General features: G+C 50.3%; 1 long non-coding RNA gene and 1 other non-coding gene across 2 annotated transcripts; one reads left to right on the top strand and one right to left on the bottom strand.

The window, feature by feature from the left end:
* The first annotated feature begins 4,213 nt into the window (after positions 1-4,213).
* LOC119945253 lies at positions 4,214-20,628 on the top strand. The gene is made up of 3 exons (XR_005456159.1): positions 4,214-4,307; positions 8,536-8,638; positions 20,526-20,628. It is a non-coding gene; the product is annotated as an uncharacterized LOC119945253 (long non-coding RNA).
* Positions 13,197-13,299, bottom strand: LOC119945323. Its single transcript, XR_005456192.1, has one exon. It is a non-coding gene; the product is annotated as a U6 spliceosomal RNA (small nuclear RNA).
* Positions 20,629-22,981: the final 2,353 nt, after the last annotated feature.

Below are 22,981 nucleotides of genomic sequence, written 5' to 3'. Positions count from 1 at the left end.
CCAACAACGGGCTCACAGTCTAGGAGGGGGAGACAGACAACAACACTAAACAAGTAGACAAGTGTCAAAATCGTCAGAATTGTCAGATTGACAATCACAGATTGTCAGCTGTGTGACTGTGGGCAAGTCACTTCACTTCTCTGTGCCTCAGTTACCTATTTGTTCAGTGCTTATCTGTCAAACGCTGTCCTAAGCACTGGGGGAGATACAAGTGAATTCAGATGGACACATTAGGCTCGCAGTCTAAATAGGAGGGAGAATAATAATAATAATGGCATTTGTTAAGCGCTTACTATGTGCGAAGCACTGTTCTAAACGCTGGGGGGAAACAAGGTGATCAGGTTGTCCCACATAATAATAATAATAATAATAATGGCATTTGTTAAGCGCTTACTATATGCAAAGCATTATTCTAAGCACTGGGGAGGTTACAAGGTGATCAGGTTGTCCCACGTGGGGCTTGCAGTCTTAATCCCCATTTTACAGATGACGTAACTGAGGCCCATCAGTAACTGATGACGTTACTGTGTGCAGAGCACTGTATTAAGCGCTTGGGAAGTACAAGTTGGCAACATATAGAGACAGTCCCTACCCAACAGTGGGCTCACAGCGCTTAGAACAGTGCTTTGCACATAGTAAGCGCTTAATAAGTGCCATCATTATTATTATTATTATCAGCATCAATAAATATGATTGAATGAATGAGTGAATGATTATAGACACACAAGGCAAGAACAAGAAGATAGAGCGGAAACAACCTCACAAGGATGACAATGCTTGGCAGTTAGGGCTATTTACTGAGCACTTACCGTGACCCAAGCACTGTCCCAAAATACCCTAATGACAAGGTAAACACATCAGACAGGTCCCTGTCCAGCAGGAAATCCTAATCTCAACGGGGTCAACAGTCCCTCACAACAATCCCGGTTAAATATTCAACAATTGTGAGTCGCAACCACGGCCATCCGGGATGACCCGGATTTATTTATTTATTTATTTACAGATTTATTACTCTATTTATTTATTTTACTTGTACCTATCTATTCTATTTATTTTATTTGGTTAGTATGTTTGGTTTTGTTCTCCGTCTCCCCCCTTTTAGACTGTGAGCCCACTGTTGGGTAGGGACTGTCTCTATATGTTGCCAACTTGTACTTCCCAAGCGCTTAGTACAGTGCTCTGCACACAGTAAGTGCTCAATAAATACGATTGAATGAATGAACACAGCAGACAAGTGGCAGAGCCGGGATAAATAATAATAATAATAATGGCATTTATTAAGTGCTTACTATGTGCAAAGCACTGTTCTAAGCACTGGGGAGGTTACAAGGAGATCAGGTTGTTCCACGGTCTTCATCCCCATTTTACAAATGAGGTCACTGAAGCTCAGAGAAGTTAAGTGACTTCTGCACCCAGTAGATGCTGGGTATATTTACCCCAGTGCTTGGTACATAGTAAGCACTGAATAAATACCATAACTATTATTAGAAGCTCTGTACAGTGCTCTGCACAAGCCAAAATGGGCCTTAGTCACACAGCTGACAGGTGGCAGAGCAGGATTCGAACCCATGACCCCTGACTCCAAAGCCCAGGCTCTTTCCACTGAGACTGAACTGAGAACCTAGTGGGAGCAGAGGGCTGTACTGGGTGCAGAGGGCTGCTCTGGACGCCTTCTGGGTGCAAAGAGCTGGTAATGGGCCTAGGGCCATGAGTAGAGCGCCGTATTTAGTCCGTGTTATGAGCGGAGTTGCGTTTGGGTTGGAGACAGGAGGAAGGGCAAGGAGGAGGAGAGGGGGAAGAGGAGGAGGAGGAGAAAAACAGGAGGAGCGAGGTTGGAGGGGAAAAAGAGGAGGAGGGGAAAAGGAGGAGACGATAATAATAATAATGGTATTTGTTAAGCGCTTGCTATGTGCAAAGCACTGTTCTAAGCGCTGGGGGGATACAAGGTGATCAGGTTGTTCCACATCGGGCTCACAGTTTTAATCCTTATTTTAATAATAATAATGGCATTTGTTAAGCGCTCACTATGTGCAAAGCACTGTTCTAAGCTCTGGGGAGGTTGTCCCACGTGGGACTCACAGTCTTCATCCCCATTTTACAGATAAGGGTAACTGAGGCACAGAGAAGTTAAGTGACTTGCCCGAAGTCACACAGCTGACAATTGGCAGAGTCGGGATTTGAACCCATGACCTCCCAAGCCCGTGCTGTTTCCATTGAGTCACACTGCTTCTGATGGGGGGGGGGGGGGGGCGGGCGGAGAGCAGGAGGTTTGGAGGGGAAAAGGAGGAGAGGAAAAAAGAGGAGTGGGATTGGAGGGATAAAGGAGGAGGAGACAAAGAGGAGGAGAGGAAAAAAGAGGAGTGGGATTGGAGGGATAAAGGAGGAGGAGACAAAGAGGAGGAGAGGAAAAAAGAGGAGTGGGATTGGAGGGATAAAGGAGGAGGAGACAAAGCGGAGGAGAGGAAAAAAGAGGAGTGGGATTGGAGGGATAAAGGAGGAGGAGACAGGAGGAGAGGAAAAAAGAGGAGTGGGATTGGAGAGGGAAAGAGGAGCAGCGGGGCGGGGGGGGATGGGGAGGGAAGAGAGGAGCGGATTGGGAGAGGAGTAGGAGGGGGGAAGGGGGAAAGCGGAGGAGGAGAAGGGAAGAGGAGACGCGGAGTTCGGGGAGAGGAGAAGGACGGGGGAAAGAGGAGGGAAGTGCAGGACGGGGAGAGGAGAAGGAGGGGGAAAGAGGAGGAGCGGAGTAAGGGGAGAGGAGAAGGAGGGGAAGGGAAGAGGTGGAGACGGGTTGGGGGAAGGGGAGGAAGAGGTGGAAAAGAGGAGAGGAGTTGGGAAAAGAGCAGGAAGAGGTGGAAAAGAGAAGAGGAGTTGGGGAAAGAGCAGGAAGAGGTGGAAAAGAGGAGGAGACAAGTTGGAAAAGAGGAGGAAGAGGTGGGAAAGAGGAGGAGACGAGGTGGGAAAGAGGAGAGGATAGGGAAGGAGGAGAAGGAGGAGGAAAAGAGGAGAGGATTGGGAAAGAGGAAGAGGAGGAGGAAAAGAGGAGGAGAGGATTGGGGAAGAGGAGGAGGAGGAAAAGAGGAGGAGAGGATTGGGGAAGAGGAGGAGGAGGAAAAGAAGAGGGGTTGGTGAAGAGGAGGAGGGACGCGCCAAGAAAGCGAGGTTCTGGTGTCCAACTTCCAAGTTTCCTCCTGGGTCGGAGGAAGGGAATGTGGGGCGGAAGACCCCCCCCCTCCCCCCGCCCCTAGTCCCGAGGGTGCCCCCCCCCGGCACACACACACACACACACACACACACACACACACACACACACACACACACACACACACAGAGGCACAGACAGAGCCACGCGCGGCCGGGGCGCACGGCGCGTTGCGCCCAGGGCGGTGGCGAGGGGCGGGGGGCCCGCCGAGGCCCGGGCGGGGCCCAGCGCCCCCCGCCCCCCGGCCCCCGCCCCCTGGGCCCCCGGGGCCCGGCCACGGGGACAGACGGGGGCGGCCCCGGGACCCCGGGGCCCTCGGGGGGAGGCGGCCGGCCCCGCCATCCCCGGCCTCTGCGCGCCCGGACCCTCCCTCCTCCTCCTGGCCATCCTCCTGGCCGTCCTCCTTCTGTCCATCGATCCTTCTCTCCGTCCTTCTTCTGTCCGTCCTCCTTGTCTCCCTCCTCCTCCTGTCCATCCTTCTGTCCGTCCTCCTCCTGTCCGTCCTCCTTCTGTCCATCGGTCCTTCCTCCTGTCCATCCTCCTTCTGTCCGTCCTCCTTCTCTCCCTCCTCCTCCTGTCCATCCTTCTCTCCGTCCTTCTGTCCGTCCTCCTGTCCATCATCCTTCTGTCCGTCCTCCTTCTCTCCCTCCTCCTCCTGTCCATCCTTCTCTCCGTCCTTCTGTCCGTCCTCCTGTCCATCCTCCTTCTGTCCGTCCTCCTTCTCTCCCTCCTCCTCCTGTCCATCCTTCTCTCCGTCCTCCTCCTGTCCGTCCTCCTTCTGTCCATCGGTCCTTCCTCCTCCTGTCCGTCCTCCTTCTGTCCATCGGTCCTTCCTCCTTCTGTCCGTCCTTCTGTCCGTCCTCCTTCTCTCCCTCCTCCTTCTTTCCATCCTTCTCTCCGTCCCCCTCCTGTCCGTCCTCCTTCTGTCCATCGGTCCTTCCTCCTTCTCCCCCTCCTCCTCCTGTCCGTCCTCCTGCCCGTCCTCCCCTCTCCCTCCTCCCCCCCGCCCACCGGTCCGCCGCCCGGCCCGCTCGGATGGAGCCCCCTGGCCCGGCCGGGCTCCCTGGGCGCTGGCGCCAACGACTCGCGCTCCTCTTTGTCTGCGCAGGTCAGTCCTGGAGGCCCGCCGGGGGGAGGAGGCCACCCCCAGCCCACCCCTCCTTCCATCGTACTTAGTGAGCGCTTACGGTGTGCAGAGCACTGGACTAAGCGCTGGGGAAGTCCAAGTCGGCAGCAGACAGAGACGGTCCCCAACAACGGGCTCACAGTCTAGACGATAATGACGGCATGTGTGAAGCGCTTACCACGTGCCAAGCACTGCTCGAAGCGCTGGGGACGATACAAGGCGATCGGGTTGTCCCACGTGGGACTCACAGTCTTCATCCCCATTTTCCAGAGGAGGGAACTGAGGCCCAGAGAAGTGAAGTGACAAGTCACACAGCAGGCGAGTGGCGGAGGTGGGATTAGAACCCATGACCTCTGGCTCCCAAGTCCGGGCTCTTTCCTGTGAGCCACGCTGCTTCTCCAACCTTTGGGCTACCACGCACGGGGTGCCCCTCGCCTCCTGGGTGCCAAGGTGAAGGTGGCACTGGAGCTGGACTTTTCCGGCCTCCTCTCCTCCCTCCCTCCTATCTCCCCTGCTCAGGGTTGCTCTGCTCCTCCGGCCTCCGGTGCTCAGAAACTCTCCCTTATAATAATAATAATAATAATAATAATAATAATAATCATGGTATTTATTAAGCACTTACTATGTGCAAAGCACCGTTCTATCCTCCCTCCTCTCTGGCACCCCGATTAATCATAATTAGTGACAATGCTTAAGCGCTGACTATGTGCCAAGCAGCATTCTAAGTGCAGGGGGGACACGAGGTAATCAGGTTATCCCACATTCATTCAATCGTATTTATTGAGCGCTTACTGTGGGCAGGGCACTGTACTAAGCGCTTGGGAAGTCCAAGTTGGCCACATATAGAGACGGTCCCTACCCGACAGTGGGCTCACAGTCTAGAAGGGGGAGACACAGGAGGTTGTCCCACATTCATTCAGTCGTATTTATTGAGCGCTTACTGTGTGCAGGGCACTGTACTAAGCGCTTGAGAAGTCCAAGTTGGCCACATATAGAGACGGCCCCTACCCGACAGTGGGCTCACAGTCTAGAAGGGGGAGACACAGGAGGTTGTCCCACATTCATTCAGTCGTATTTATTGAGCGCTTACTGTGTGCAGGGCACTGTACTAAGCGCTTGGGAAGTCCAAGTTGGCCACATATAGAGACGGTCCCTACCCGACAGTGGGTTCACAGTCTAGAAGGGGGAGACAGAGAACAAAATAAACTGTGCGGTTTACAGTCTTCATCCCCATTTTCCAGATGAGGGAACTGAGGCACAGAGAAGTGAAGTGACTTGCCCAAAGCCCGCTGTTGGGTAGGGATCGTCTCTATATGTTACCAGCTTGTAGTTCCCAAGCACTTAGTACAGTGCTCTGCCCACAGTAAGAGCTCAATAAATACGATTGAATGAATGAATACAGCTGACAAGTGGCGGAGGTGGAATTAGAACCTGTGACCCCTGAATCCCAAGCCCGGGCTCTTTCCACTGAACCACCTACTACAGAGCTCTGTACCCAGTAGCTGTCCAGTACACCACCCGGCACCCTTTAATAACAATAATTATGGTATTTGTGAAGCGCTTACTATGTGTCAGGCACTGTTCTAGGCGCTGGGGTAAATACAAGGTAATCAGGTTGTCCCGCCTGGGGTTCAGTCTTAATCCCCATTTTACAGATGAATTAACTAAGGCACAGAGAAGTGAATGACTTGCCCAAAGTCACACAGCTGATAAGTGGCAGAGTCGGGATTAGAACCCATGACCTCTGACTCCCAAGCCCATGCTCTTTCCACTAAGTCACTGCTTCTTTATTCATTCATTCAATCAATCGTATTTATTGAGCGCTTACTGTGTGCAGAGCACTGTACTAAGCGCTTACAGTGCTCTGTACCCGAAAGGCACCTGATTTGTACTCTGCCTCGGAGAATGTCCGGTACAGAGCCATAGGTAGGCACCTAATAGGGAACTCTGCACCCAGGAGGTGTCTAGTACAGTGCCCTGCACCCTTTACAGTGCCCTGCACCCAAAAGGTTAGTACTCTGCATCGGGAGTTGTCCTGTACAGTGCTCTGCCCCCAGTAGGTGTCCAATACAGTGTCCCGTCCCCATTAAAGTGCTCTGCCCCCAAAAGACTCTACATTGGGAGATGCCCAGTAATAATAATAATAATGGTGGCATTTGTTAAGCGCTTACTATGTGTCAGGCACTGTTCTAAGCGCTGGGGTAAATACAAGGTAATCAGGTTGTCCCGCCTGGGGTTCAGTCTTAATCCCCATTTTACAGATGAATTAACTAAGGCACAGAGAAGTGAATGACTTGCCCAAAGTCACACAGCTGATAAGTGGCAGAGTCGGGATTAGAACCCATGACCTCTGACTCCCAAGCCCATGCTCTTTCCACTAGTCACTGCTTCTTTATTTATTCATTCATTCATTCAATCGTATTTATTGAGTGCTTACTGTGTGCAGAGCACTGTACTAAGCGCTTACAGTGCTGTGTACCCAAAAGGCACCTGATTTGTACTCTGCCTCGGAGAGTGTCCAGTACAGAGCCATAGGTAGGCACCTAATAGGGAACTCTGCACCCAGGAGGTGTCTAGTACAGTGCCCTGCACCCTTTACAGTGCCCTGCACCCAAAAGGCAACTGGTTAGTACTCTGCATCGGGAGGTGTCCCATACAGTGCTCTGCCCCCAGTAGGTGTCCAGTACAGTGTCCCATCCCCATTAAAGTGCTCTGCCCCCGAAAGACTCTGCATTGGGAGATGCCCAGTAATAATAATAATAATAATGGTGGCATTTGTTAAGCACTTACTATGTGCAAAGCACTGTTCTAAGCTCTGGGGGGATACAATGGGATCAAGTTGTCCCCCGTGGGGCTCACAGTCTTAATCCTCATTTTACAGATGAGGTAACTGAGGCTCAGAGAAGTTAAGCGACTTGCCCAAGGTCACACAGCAGACATGCGGCAGAGGCAGGATTCAAACCCACGACCTCTGACTCCAAAGCCCGGGCTCTTTCCACTGAGCCACGCTAGGTAGGCCCCTAGTTCAGCGCTCAACACCCAGTCCTGCACCCAAAAGACTGGGCATTGGGAGGTACTCAGTATAGTACTGGGCACACAGCAGACTACCAGTCTAGCCCTCCACACGCGGTGAGCGCCCAACATGAATGGACCCCCCACAAACCCCAGATGAGCCCCCCAAACACCAGGAGCCCGTTGTTGGGTAGGGACCGTCTCTATATGTTGCCGACTTGTACTTCCCAAGCGCTTAGTACAGTGCTCTGCACACAGTAAGTGCTCAATAAATACACTTGAATGAATGAATGAATTCAAAGTCCCAAATAATAATAATAATGGCATTTATTAAGTGCTTACCATGTGCAAAGCGAATAATAATAATAATAATAATAATGGCATTTATTAAGTGCTTACTATGTGCAAAGCACTGTTCTAAGCGCTGAGGAGGTTACAAGGTGATCAGGTTGCCCCACAGGGGGGTCACAGTCTTCATCCCCATTTTACAGATCCCGGCTCCGCCAGTTGCCAGCTGTGTGACTTTGGGCAAGTCACTTAACATCATCAATCATATTTATTGAGCACTTACTGTGTGCAGAGCACTGTAATAAGCGCTTATAATAATGGCATTTATAAAGCGCTTACCATGTGCAAAGCACTGGGGAGGTCACAAGGGGCTCACAGTCTTCATCCCCATTTTACAGATGAGGTCACTGAGGCCCGGAGAAGTGAAATGACTTCCCCAAAGTCACACAGCTGACAAGTGGTGGAGCCGGAATTTGAACCCATGACCTCTCACTCCAAAGCCCGGGCTCTTTCCACTGAGCCACTTAACTTCTCTGTGCCTCAGTGACCTCATCTGTAAAATGGGGATGAAGACTGTGAGCCCCCCCGTGGGACAACCTGCTCACTTTGTAACCTTCCCAGCGCTTAGAACAGTGCTTTGCACATAGCAAGCACTTAATAAATGCCATCATTATTATTATTATTACAGATGAGGTAACTGAGGCACAGAGAAGTCACACAGCTGACTAGTGGCAGAGCCGGGATTTGAACCCATGACCTCTGACTCCAAAGCCCCTGCTCTTTCCACTGAGCCACGCTGCTTCTCAAATAGCACCTGCACCTCTAAAGCTGTGGGGTCCCCAGCCCCTGAGCCCCTCCGACCCCCAACCCTCCCCCGGTGACCCTAATTTTTGTTTTCCCCCCCCTTCAGAAAGGTGTCTAGCACAGTGCGGCCTCGAGTGCTGAGCTTACTGTTGTGACCGGCCCAGCCCGTTCTGCTGTTCCTACTACGCCTACATCGGGAATGTCCTCTCGTGAGTCCCCTCCGTCCCCGCTCCCTGGAACCCTCACCAACCCCCATCCCAAGATGCTGTTTTCCCAAGGAATGGGATGCTGTTTTCCCGCCTAATAATCATTAATTATTGGGGAATTTGTTGAGTGCTTCCTGAGGGAATAGAGACAAGATAATAATAGTATTAGTTAAGCGCTTGCAATGTGCCAGGCACCGTACTAATAGCTGGGGTGGATACAAGATGATTGCACACAGTAAGCGCTCAGTAAATACGATTGAATGAATAATAAGAGTAATAATCGTAGACCGTAAACTCACTAAGCGCTGCGGTGGAAACAGGATGATAATAATGATAATAGACTGTAAGCTGGTTGCGGGCAGGGATTGTCCCTGTTTATTGCGTTGTGCTTTCCCAAGTGCTTAGTACAGTGCTCTGCATACAGTAAGCACTCAATAAATAATTATGGTATTTGTTAAATTTGTTATATGTGCCAAGCACTGTTCTAAATACGATGTGGTATATTAAATAAATATTCTTATGACAATACCAATACAATAATACCTAAATAAATGATATTATCATCATCATCAATCGTATTTATTGAGCGCTTACTGTGTGCAGAGCACTGTACTAAGCGCTTGAGAAGTACAAGTTGGCAACATACAGAGACAGTCCCTACCCAACAGTGGGCTCACAGTCTAAAAGGGGGAGACAGAGAACAAAATTATTATTATTCATTCAATCGTATTTATTGAGCGCTTACTGTGTGCAAGGCACTGTACTAAGCGCTTGTATTAAAGTGCTTACTATGTGCAAGGCACTGTACTAAGTGCTGGGGTGAATACAAGCAAATCGGGTTGTACATAATTCCTGTCCCACGTGGGGCTCACAGTCTCCATCCCCATTTTACAGGTGAGGAAATTGAGGCCCAGAGAAGTGAAGTGACTTGCTCAAGGTCACACAGCAGACAAGTGGTGGAGCCGGGATTAGAACCTGTGACCTCCCGGGCCCGGGCTCTAGGTTCCATAATAATAGTAATAGCAGTAATTGTGGTGTTTGTTAAGCGCTTACAATATGACAGGTACTGTACTAAGCGCTGGGGTGGATACAGGCTAATAGGGTTGAACGCAATCCCTGTCCCACATGGGACTCCGAGTCTTAATCCCCATTTTACAGATGAGGTAAGTGAGGCCCAGAGAAGTGAAATGACTTGCCCAATCAGGTCAGACACAGACCCGACCCCCATGGGGATCACAGTCTAAGGAGGAGGGAGACCACGTATTGAGTCCCCATTTTACAGAGGAGGAAACTGAGACACAGAGAAGTGAAGTGATTGCCCAAAGTCAGATGGTAGGCAAGTGGCTGGACTGAGACTCAATCGATCAATAGTATTTACTGAGTGTTTGCTGTGTGCAGAGCAATATAATAATAATAATAATAGCATTTATTAAGCGCTGACTATGTGCAAGGCACTGTTCTAAGCACTAGGGAGGTTACAAGGTGATCAAGTTGTCCCATGGGGGGCTCATAGTCTTCATCCCCATTTTACAGATGAGGTAACTGAAGCCCAGAGAAGCGAAGTGACTTGGCCTAAGTCATCCAGCTGACAAGTGGTGGAGCTGGGATTTGAACCCATGACCTCTGACTCCAAAGCCTGGGCTCTTTCCACTGAGCCACGCTGCTTTGCACTGTACTAAGCTCTTGGGAGAGGACAAGAGAAGAGAGTTGTCTTCCTTTTTCCTCTCCTCCTCCCCATCTCCACCTGCCCTACATATATATATATATATATATATATATATATATATATATATATATATATATAATCAATCGTATTTTTTGAGCGCTTACTGTGTGCAGAGCACTGTACTAAGCGCTTGGGAAGTACAAGTTGGCAACATATAGAGACAGTCCCTACCCAATATATATATATTTGTACAGATTTATTACTCTATTTTACTTGTACATATTTACTATTCTATTTATTTTGTTAATGATGATTTATTTTGTTAATTTTATTTGTTCTGACGATTTTGACACCTGTCCACAGGTTTGGTTTTGTTGTTGGTCTCCCCCTTCTAGACTGTGGGCCCGTTGTTGGGTAGGGACCATCTGTCCATGTTGCCGACTTGTACCTCCCAAGCGCTTAGTACAGTGCTCTGCGCACAGTAAGCGCTCAATAAATACGATTGAATGAATGAATGAATAAATACGATTGAATGGAGATGGAAACAGACAGTAATATGAACAAATCATAATGACAATACCTAATAACAGCCTTCATCGTGGTACCTATTAAGCCGCGGTATTGGTTGAGTGCCTGCTGTGTGCTGAGCACTGTACTAAGCACTCAGGGGAGGACATTAGAGGTAAGAGACTCAAACCCAGGTCTTCCTCCTCCCACGCCTGTGCTTTTTCCAACTGGGCCACGCTCCTTTTCAGCGAAGGCCCTGGAATGGCCAGTGAGATGGGAGGAGAATCTGGGGAGATTAGAGGGGGTCAAGGAGAGAATCCCTGCTCTGCCACTTGTCTGCTGCGTGACCTTGGGTAAGTCACTTCACTTCTCTGTGCCTCAGTTCCCTCATCTGTAAAATGGGGATGAAGACTGTGAGCCCCCCATGGGGCAACCTGATCACCTTGTAACCTCCCCAGTGCTTAGAACAGTGCTTTGAACATAGTAAGCGCTTAATAATGCCATCATTATTCTTATTATTATTCTCTGGGCCTCAGTTCCCTCATCTGTAAAACGGACTTTGAGCCCCACATGGGACAGGGACTGTTTGAGAAGCGGAGTGGCTCAGTGGGAAGAGCACGGGCTTTGGAGTCAAAGGTCATGGGGTCGAATCCCAGCTCTGCCAATTGTCAGCCGTGTGACTTTGGGCAAGTCACTTCACTTCTCTGGGCCTCAGTTACCTCATCTGTAAAATGGGGATTAAGACTGTGAGCCCCACGTGGGACAACCTGATCCCCTTGTATCCCCCCAGCGCTTAGAACAGTGCTTTGCACATAGTAAGCGCTCAATAAATACGAATGAATGAATGAATGTCCAACCCGATTTGCTTGGATCCACCCCAGTGCTTAGTGTAGTGCCTGGTGCATAGTAAGTGCCTAACAAATACCATAATTATTATTATTAGTGGCAGCACTTTGTGGCCAGCAGATGCTTCGGGAGTCCGGTGAACTTTCAGCGCTCGGTACAGTGCCATGCACAACCAGTGGGAGCTCAGTAAGGAATGCTGATGGATCCACTGACAATCCCTGCCCACAGGGAGCTTCCGATAGTAAACGGAAGGTTTTCGAGCCAGAGAGGAGGAAGGGTTTGAGTAGATTCCCTTGGGACTGTAAGTGTCCGTTTACTGTTGTATTGTACTCTCCCAAGCGCTTAGTACAGTGCTGTGCACACAGTGAGTGCTCAATAAATACCACTGATTGATCAATAGACTTTAAGCGGCATGGCTCAGTGGAAAGAGCCCGGGCTTTGGAGTCAAAGGTCATGGATTCAAACCCCGGCTCCGCCACTTGTCAGCTGTGTGGCTTTGGGCAAGTCACTTACCTTCTCGGTGCCTCAGTTACCTCATCTGGAAAATGGGGATTAAGACTGTGAGCCCCCCGAGGGACAACCTGATCCCCAGCGCTTAGAACAGTGCTTCGCACATGGTAAGCACTGAATAAATGCCATCATTATTATTATTATTATTATTTAAGCTCGCCCTCCAGATTGTAAACTCACCATGGGCAGGGAAACGGTCTACCAACCCTGTTGTACTGGACTGTGTACTGGACTGTTGTACTTAGACTGTGAGCCCACTGTTGGGTAGGGACTGTCTCTATATGTTGCCAATTTGTACTTCCCAAGCGCTTAGTACAGTGCTCTGCACATAGTAAGCGCTCAATAAATACGATTGGTGATGATGATAATGATGATGACTCTCCCAAGTGCTTAGTACAGTGCTTTGCACACAGTGAGCACCCAATCAATACAATGGATCGATAGAGACAGCCTCGCCCCCATCTCTCCTCCCCGAGCGGACGTCGGGACAGTGGAACAAGCAGAGTTTGGGTCTCCAGTGAGGATAACAGGACAAATCTCTGGCTTCCACGCATGGAAGTCCATCTCTCGGAGTCTATCTGGGATTTCTCCTGCGATTTCCGGCCCTGGATGGCCGGCCGCGGCCCTTCCCCTCCCCTCCTCCCGACCCCCGGACGCCGGCCTCGGCCCTTTGACCCACAGAGGAAACGGTTCGGGCCCGGTAAACAGGCCGGGAAACAATGCTCCTCCGCAGAAGGATGCCAGGTCACCATTTCCCTTCCAACTTGGGGCTTCCTGTTATTGTTTGGGCTCCCCCGCCCTGAGCGCAATCACGCAATTCATTAATTTATTCCTTCAATCGTATTTATTGAGCGCTTACTGTGTGCAGAGCACTGTACTAAGTGCCTGGGAAGTCCAAGTTGGCAACATCTAGAGATGGTCCCTACCCGACAGCGGGCTCACAGTCTAGACGGGGGAGACGGACAACAAAGCAAAACATATTAACAAAATAAAATCAATAGAATAGTAAATACGTACAAGTGAAATAAATAGAAAAACATGGAACGCTTCACCAATTTGCGTGTCATCCTTGTGCAGGGGCCATGCTAATCTTCTCTGTATCGACTGTCCATTTTCTGCCCCTGTGGAGGGGAGCAAGGACTGGCCACTGCAGAAATCCATCCCAGAACTGGCTCGGTTCCGGCCGGGCAATAATAATAATAACGATTGCGGTATTTGTTAAGCACTTACTATGTCCCAAGAATTGTACTAAGCGCTGGGGTGGATGCAAGCAAATCGGGTTGGACACAGTCCCCGTCCCACGTGGGGCTCACAGTCTAAATCCCTATTTTACAGGGGAGGGAATTGGGCCCCAGAGAAGTGAAATAACTTGTCCAAGGGCACACATCAGACAAGAGAGAAGCAGCGTGGATCAATGGAAAGAGCCCAGGCTTTGGAGTCAGAGGGCATGGGTTCAAATCCAAGCTCTGCCAATTAGCTGCGTGACTTTGGGAAAGTCACTTAACTTCTCTGGCCCTCTGTTACCTCATCTGTAAAATGGGAATTAAGACTGTGAGCCCCCTGTGGGGTAACCTGATCACCTTGTAACCTCCCCAGTGCTTAGAACAGTGCTTTGCACATAGTAAGTGCTTAATAAATGCCCTCATTATTATTAAGTGGTGGAGCCGGGATGAGAACCCAGGTCCTTCTGATTGCTGGGCTCGTGCTGTATTCATTCATTCATTCAATCGTATTTATTGAGTGCTTACTGTGTGCAGAGCACTGTACTAAGCATTTGGGAAGTGCAAGTTGGCAACATATAGAGATGGTCCCTACCCAACAGTGGGCTCACAGTCTGGAAGGGGGAGACAGGGAACAAAACATTTTAACAAAATAAAATAAATAGAATAAATAGGTACAAATAAAATAAATAGTGTAATCAATCAATCAATCGTATTTATTGAGCACTTACTGTGTGCAGAGCACTGTACTAAGCGCTTGGGAAGTACAAGTTGGCAACATATAGAGACAGTCCCTACCCAACAGTGGGCTCATAGTCTGGAAGGGGGAGACAGAGAAGAAAACAAAACATTTTAACAAAATAAAATAAATAGAATAAATATGTACAAATAAAATAAATAGTGTAATCAATCAATCAATCAATCGTATTTATTGAGCGCTTACTGTGTGCAGAGTACTGTACTAAGTGCTTGGGAAGTACAGGTTGGCAACACATAGAGACAGTCCCTACCCAACAGTGGGCTCACAGTCTAAAAGGGAGAGACAGAGAACAAAACCAAACATACTAACAAAGTAAAATAAATAGAATAGATATGTACAAGTAAAATAAATAAATAGAGGAATAAATATGTACAAACATATATCCATATATACAGGTGCTGTGGGGAAGGGAAGGAGGTAAGATGGGGGGGATGGGGAGGCGGAGAGGGGGCTGAGTGTGGGAAGGCCTCCTGAAGGAGGTGAGCTCTCAGTAGGGCCTTGAAGGGAGGAAGAGAGTTAGTTTGGCGGATGTGTGGATGTGCTGTAGCCATGCTCCTTTGGGTCCCGGGGCTCCTGGTCACTGGAGATGGGCCAGGCTGCCATGTGTGAGGTCCGTAGGCCTCGGGGGGCTGGGCCCGGAGCCCTGTCGGGATGGCGCTCGGGCCCTGTGGGAAGGGCCGTGGTCAGGGTTCCCGGTGGGAACTGATTTCCCCAGGGGGACTGGCGGAGGGACGCTCCCAGTTGCAGTGGCCAGGGCCACTCTCCAAACCGGTCAGACCAGCCTGGACCTGGAATGTGGAGGGTGGAAAGGGGGAGCTCCCGGACCTTCCAACACCCCTGCCTCTCCCCTCTCCACTCCTGACTGTCCCCCAGTGACCCAGCACGGACCATCGGACACCCCTGACTGTCCCTTCTCCAGCCCTGACTGTCCCCAGTGACCCAGCACAGACCATCCCACACCCCTGACTGTCCCCTCTCCACCTCTGACTGTCCCCCAGTAAGCCAGCACGGACCATCCAACCCCCCGACTCTCCCCTCTCCAGCCCTGACTGTCCCCCCAGTGACCCCCACAGACCATCCAAACCCCCTGATACTCCCCTCTCAGGGGAGGGGAGTATACGACTGATATGATTGATCGATTGATTGATCAATCAATCGATCAATCGTATTTATTGAGCACTTACTGTGTGCAGAGCACTGTACTAAGCGCTTGGGAAGTCCAAGTTGGCAACATATAGAGACGGTCCCTACCCACCAGTGGGCTCACAGTCTAGAAGGGGGAGACTCTCCTTCCCTGACTCTCCCCATCTGACACAGCATGGATCACCTCTCCCCCTCCTCCCCCTCTCCATCCCCCCCACCTTACCTCCTTCCCCTCCCCACAGCACCTGTATATATGTATATATGTTTGTGCGGATTTATTACTCTATTTATTTATTTATTTTATTTGTACATATTTATTCTATTTATTTTATTTTGTTAATATGTCTTGTTCTGTTGTCTGTCTCGCCCTACTAGACTGTGAGCCCGCTGTTGGGTAGGGACCGTCTCTATATGTTTCCAACTTGTACTTCCCAAGTGCTTAGTACAGTGTTCTGCACACAGTAAGCACTCAATAAATACGATTGAATGAATGAATGAATCACACCTCTAGACCGTAAGCTCAATATGTACAGGGAATGTGTCTGTTATATAGTCATATATATATATATGCGTATATATATATATATGCGTATATATATGCGTATATATGCGTATATATATGCGTATATATGTATATATCAATCAATCGTATATATATTCAATATGTATAATCGTATATATATTCAATCAATTGTATGAATATATATGCATATATATGTATATATATGTGTGCATGTATGTATATATATACACACATATATATACATATATATATACACACATATATATACATATATATGCATATATGTTTATATTCATTCATTCAATCGTATTTATTGAGCGCTTACTGTGTGCAGAACACTGTACTAAGCACTTGGGAAGTACAAGTCGGCAACATATAGAGACGGTCCCTACCCAACAACGGGCTCACAGTCTAGAAGGGGGAGACAGACAACGAAACAAAACATGTGGATGGCTGTCAAGTCATCAGAATAAGTAGAAGTAAAGCTAGATGCACATCATTAACAAAATAAATAGAATAGTAAATGTGTACATGTAAAATAGAGTAATAAATCTGTACAAACATATATTGTTACATAGTTTGCTTATATGAGAAGCAGTGTGGCTCAGTGTAAATAGCCCGGGCTTTGGAGTCCGAGATCATGGGTTCAAATCCCGGCTCCGCCAATTGTCAGCTGTGTGACCTTGAGCAAGTCACTTCACTTCCCTCATCTGTAGAATGGGGATGAAGACTGTGAGCCCCCCGGGGGACGACTTGATCACCTTGTAACCTCCCCAGTGCTTCGAACAGTGCTTTGCACATAGTAAGTGCTTAATAAATCATCAATCGTATTTATTGATTATATAAATATTTATATGTGCCATTATTACCATTATTATAATCGCATCGTCCTCTCCCAAGCACTTAGTTCACAGCTCTGCACACAGTAAGCTGTCAATAAATACAGTCAACCGACCATCCAACACCCCTGACTGTCCCCTGTCCAACCCTGACTGTCCCCCAATTCATTCATTCATTCAATCGTATTTATTGAGCGCTTACTGTGTGCGGAGCACTGTACTAAGCGCTTGGGAAGGAAGGACCATCCCACACCTCTGACTCTCGCCTGTCCATCCCTGACTGTCCCCCAGTGAGCCAGCACAGACCCTCCAACACCCCTGACTCTCCCCGTCCAATCAATCAATCAATCGTATTTATTGAGCGCTTACTGTGTGCAGAGCACTGTACTAGGCGCTTGGGAAGTACAAGTTGGCGACACATAGAGACAACACATAGAGCTCCATCCATCCCTGACCCTCTCCCAATGACCCAGAACAGACCCTCCCACCCTCCTGACTCTCCCCTCTCCATAATAAATGATAGCATTTATTAAGCGCTTACTATGTGCAAGGCACTGTGCCGACTCTCCCCGAGCCCGGATCATCCAACACCCCCCGGCTCTCCCCACTCCATGACCCGGCATGAATCAAAGCTTCCTTGTTTCTGGCCTCTTCCATCTCCCGCTATTTTCAGCCGCTCAGCTTCCTGTGGGAACAAATTCCATATGGCCACCCCCGCTGGGGGAAGAAATGCTTCCTTTGGTTTGTTTTGGGAACCTACAATCTACACGCAAATAGGTGTGAGCGTTGTTTTTAATTCTGATACTAATCGGCGGGAGAGTTATGAATTAAGAAAAAGGTTGGCATGCCACGTGCCTGCATTAGTCGCTTCGGGGTAAAGGAACAGGTCATTAGTGTGTCCATTAAAGCGTGAACGTGTTGGGTATCCAACACGTGTGCAACACGGAAAATGCATTAACCGTAGTCTGGGGGTGAGTAGGAGGGTCAAAACCACGCTTATTATGTGCAAAGCACTGTTCTAACTGCTGAGAAGGTTACAAGGTGATCAGGCTGTCCCACGGGGGGCTCACAGTCTTCATCCCCATTCTCCTGATGAGATCACTGAGGCCCAGAGAAGTGAAGTGACTTGGCCAAAGTCACCCAGCCGACAAGTGGCGGAGCCGGGATTAGAACCCATGACCCCTGGCTCCCAAGCCCGGGCTCTTTCCACTGAGCAGTGCTGCTTTTGTGGGACATGGATTGTGTCCATCCTGATTAGCTGGTAACTACCCCAGCACTTAGTACGGTGCCTGGCACATAGTAAGCACCTAACATTCACTCATTCATTCAATCGTATTTATTGAGCGCTGACTGTGTGCAGATCATCATCAATCGTATTTATTGAGCGCTTACTATGTGCAGAGCACTGTACTAAGCGCTTGGGAAGTGGGACATGGATCGTGTCCATCCTGATTAGCTGGTAACTACCCCAGCACTTAGTACAGTGCCTGGCACATAGTAAGCACCTAACATTCATTCATTCATTCAATCGTATTTATTGAGCGCTGCCTGTGTGCAGATCATCATCAATCGTATTTATTGAGCGCTTACTATGTGCAGAGCACTGTACTAAGCGCTTGGGAAGTGGGACATGGATCGTGTCCATCCTGATTAGCTGGTAACTACCCCAGCACTTAGTACGGTGCCTGGCACATAGTAAGCACCTAACACTCATTCATTCATTCAATCGTATTTATTGAGCGCTGACTGTGTGCAGATCATCATCAATCGTATTTATTGAGCGCTTACTATGTGCAGAGCACTGTACTAAGCGCTTGGGAAGTGGGACATGGATCGTGTCCATCCTGATTAGCTGGTAACTACCCCAGCACTTAGTACGGTGCCTGGCACATAGTAAGCACCTAACACTCATTCATTCATTCAATCGTATTTATTGAGCGCTGACTGTGTGCAGATCATCATCAATCGTATTTATTGAGCGCTTACTATGTGCAGAGCACTGTACTAAATGCTTGGGAAGTGGGACATGGATTGTGTCCATCCTGATTAGCTGGTAACTACCCCAGCACTTAGTATGGTGCCTGGCACATAGTAAGCACCTAACACTCATTCATTCATTCAATCGTATTTATTGAGCGCTGACTGTGTGCAGATCATCATCAATCGTATTTATTGAGCGCTTACTATGTGCAGAGCACTGTACTAAATGCTTGGGAAGTGGGACATGGATTGTGTCCATCCTGATTAGCTGGTAACTACCCCAGCACTTAGTATGGTGCCTGGCACATAGTAAGCACCTAACACTCATTCATTCATTCAATCGTATTTACTGAGCGCTGACTGTGTGCAGATCATCATCAATCGTATTTATTGAGCGCTTACTATGTGCAGAGCACTGTACTAAGCGCTTGGGAAGTACAAATTGGCAACATATAGAGACAGTCCCTAGCAGATCACTGTATACCACTAAAAGAACAGCCGTGCCTGGAGTGTGTCTGCCAACTCGGTTGTGTCGTTCTCTCCCAAGCGCTCAGTACAGTGCTCTGCACACAGTAAGCACTCAATAAATACCATTGATTGTAGCCAGTGTGGGGCTCTGGACTTCACTGGGACAAAGAGCGGTTCTCTTTCCTGTCTCCTCAAAGAGGAAGTTCGTCCCGGAGAGCTCGGCTTTCCCTCCGAGTGGTACTTGGAGGGATTCTGACCGGAATTTCTCAGACTCCGGCAGACCTTCAAGAGTTTTTGACCTGTCAAGTGCTCTTGGCTGCAGGCAAACACACAAACACACACACTGTGGTTTCGGTCTGGGTCTTTTTTTAAAAAAAATGGTATTTGTTAACCCCTTAGGATGTGCCAGGCACTATACTGAGCGCTAGGGTAGATGCGAGATAATCAGGTTGGTCACGGTCCCTGCCCGACGTGGGACGTACAGTCTTAATTGAGTCTTAAAAGAGGTAACTGAGGCCCAGAGAATAATAATGATGGCATTTGTTAAGCGCTTACTATGTGCCAAGCACTGTTCTAAGCGCTGGGGTAGACACAAGATCATCAGGTTGTCCCACCTAGGGCTCACAGTCTTCATCCCCATTTTCCAGATGAGGGAACTGAGGCCCAGAGAAGTGAAGTGAGTTGCCCCAGGTCACACAGCCGACAAGCAGCAGAGCGGGGATTAGAACCCGTGACCTCTGACTCCCAAGCCTGTGCTCTTTCCGCTAAGCCACGCTGTGAAACCAGCTTGTACTTCCCAAGCGCTTAGTACAGTGCTCTGCACACGGTATGCGCTCAATAAATGCGATTGAATGAATAATGATGGTATTTGTTACCAATCCCTGTTATTGTTAGCAGGTGCCCAGTACAGCTCCTGCTACTTAGATCTGTATCTGAGTAAGTAGATACACTTGGGAAGAGCACAGTAAGTGTTCAATAAATACGATTGATTGATCTGTGGGCAGGGAAGGCGTCTACCATCTCCGCCCAACTGACCTCTCCCAGGCGCTCAGTACAGTCCTCTGCCCCCAATAAGCGCTCAGTCGATAGCAGCGATGGTTCCCTTCCCCCCACCTTCTAGACTGTGGGCCCACTGTTGGGTAGGGACTGTCTCTAGGTGTTGTCAACTTGGACTTCCCAACTGCTTAGTCCAGTGCTCTGCACACAGTAAGCGCTCAATAAATATCATCATCATCGGTCGTATTTATTGAGCGCTTACTGTGCGCAGAGCACTGCACCAAGCGCTTGGGAAGTCCAAGTTGGCAACATCTAGAGACGGTCCCTACCCAGCAGTGGGCTCACAGTCTAAAAATATGATTGATTGATGGATTGATTCCTGCTGTGCCATGACTGTGCCTGTGTTCTTTCCCTCCCCTCCCGCCCGGACAGAGGCACGGCGATCGCGGGCATCGTCTTCGGCATCGTGTTCATCCTGGGCGTGATGGCGGGGGTGGCCATCTGCCTCTGCGTCTGCCTGAAGAGCGGCCCCGGCGGCCCCAGCGGGAGCGGGAGCGGCCCCAGCGGGCTCGGAGCCCCGCGCCCTGCGCCCCGCGGGCCCGGGCCCCACGGCCCCGGTGAGCCCCGGCACCCCCCACCCCCTCCCTACCCCCTACCCCCTAACCCTCCATCCCCGGCCCGGCCCGGCCCGCACGGGGGCCGCCGGACCACGGGGGCCCAGGACAGCCCAGTCCCCCCACCCAGCCAGCAGGGGGCGGGCTCCCCTCCCCTCCCTCTATACAGCCAGCAGGGGGCGGGCTCCCCTCCCCTCCCCCTAGACAACCAGCAGGGGGCGGGCTCCCCTCCCCTCCCTCTAGACAACCAGCAGGGGGCGGGCTCCCCTCCCCTCCCTCTAGACAACCAGCAGGGGGCGGGCTCCCCTCCCCCTCCCCTCCCCCCTCCCCTCCCCCTATACAACCAGCAGGGGGCGGGCTCCCCTCCCCTCCCTCTAGACAACCAGCAGGGGGCGGGCTCCCCTCCCCTCCCTCTAGACAACCAGCAGGGGGCGGGCTCCCCTCCCCCCCTCCCCTGCCCCCTCCCCTCCCCCTATACAACCAGCAGGGGGCGGGCTCCCCTCCCCTCCCTCTATACAACCAGCAGGGGGCGGGCTCCCCTCCCCCCCTCCCCTCCCCCCCCTCCCCTCCCCCCTCCCCTCCCCCTATACAACCAGTAGGGGGCAGGCTCCCCTCCCCGCTATACAACCAGCAGGGGGCGGGCTCCTCTCCCCCTATACAGCCAGCAGGGGCCGGGCTCCCCTCCCCTCCCCCTATACAACCAGCAGGGGCGGGCTCCTCTCCCCCTATACAGCCAGCAGGGGCCGGGCTCCCCTCCCCCTATACAGCCAGCAGGGGGCGGGCTCCCCTCCCCTCTATACAACCAGCAGGGGGCGGGTTCCCCTCCCCCATACAGCCAGCAGGGGGCGGGCTCCCCCTCCCCCTATACAACCAGCAGGGGGCGGGCTAAGCAGCGTGGCTCATTGGAAGGAGCGCGAGCTTGGGAGTTAGAGGTCATGGGTTCGAATTCCGCCTCAGCCACTTGTCGGCTGTGTGACCTTGGGCCTGTAAAATGGGGATTAAAACTGTGAGCCCCACGTGGGACAACCGGATCATCTGCCCAATATCAGGCAGAAGCTCCTCACCCTGGGCTTCCAGGCTGTCCATCCCCTCGCCCCCTCCTACCTCACCTCCCTTCTGTCCTTCTCCAGCCCAGCCCGCACCCTCCGCTCCTCCGCCACTAATCTCCTCACCGTTAGGCCTCATTCTCGCCTGTCCCGCCATCGTCCCCCGGCCCACGTCATCCCCCGGGCCCGGAATGCCCTCCCTCTGCCCATCTGCCAAGCTAGCTCTCTTCCTCCCTTCAAGGCCCTGCTGAGAGCTCACCTCCTCCAGGAGGCCTTCCCACACTGGGCCCCTTCCTTCCTCTCCCCCTCGCCCCCCTCTCCATCCCCCCAATCTTACCTCCTTCCCTTCCCCACAGCACCTGTATATATGCCTGTACATATTTATTACTCTATTTATTTATTTTATTTGTAAATATTCTATTCATTTTATTTTGTTAGTATGTTTGGTTTTGTTCTCTGTCTCCCCCTTTTAGACTGTGAGCCCACTGTTGGGTAGGGACTGTCTCTATATGGTGCCATCTTGTATTTACCAAGCGCTGAGTACAGTGCTCTGCACACAGTAAGCGCTCAATAAATATGATTGATTGATTGATTGATCTTGCATCCCCCCAGCGCTTAGAACAGTGCTTTGCACATAGTAAGTGCTTGACAAATGCCATTATTATTATTATTATTATTATTATTATTACCCCCACCCAGCCGGCAGGGGGCAGGCTCCCTGCACATCCCCATTCAGGCAGCGGGGGGTGTGGCCTAGTGGGTCGTGTGTTCTAATCCCTGCCCTACCACTTGTCCTTGGCCAAGTCACTTCACTTCTCTGGGCCTCAGTTCCCTCCTCTGTAAAATGCGGATTGAGACCGTGAGCCCCACGTGGGACAGGGACTGCATCCAACCCAATTTGCGGGAATCCACCGCAGCACTTAGGACATTGCCTGGCCCATAGTAACAGCTGTCAACTTGTACTTCCCAAGCGCTTAGTACAGTGCTCTGCACACAGTAAGTGCTCAATAAATACGATTGAATGAATGAATGAATAAATACGATTGAATGAATGAATGAATATTATTATTATTCCCCGGGCCTCAGTTCCCTCATTTCTAAAATGGGAATCAAGGCTATGAGCCCCACGTGGGACAGGGGCTGTGTCCAGCCTGATTAGCTGGCACCTACCCCAGCGCTTAGAACAGTGCTCGACACATTCATTCAGAGAAGGAAGCACATTCAGAGA

This window comes from Tachyglossus aculeatus, chromosome 24 (assembly GCF_015852505.1).
Source record: "Tachyglossus aculeatus isolate mTacAcu1 chromosome 24, mTacAcu1.pri, whole genome shotgun sequence".
Taxonomy (NCBI): Eukaryota; Metazoa; Chordata; class Mammalia; order Monotremata; family Tachyglossidae; genus Tachyglossus; species Tachyglossus aculeatus.
This window is presented reverse-complemented; position numbering and strand designations above follow the sequence as displayed.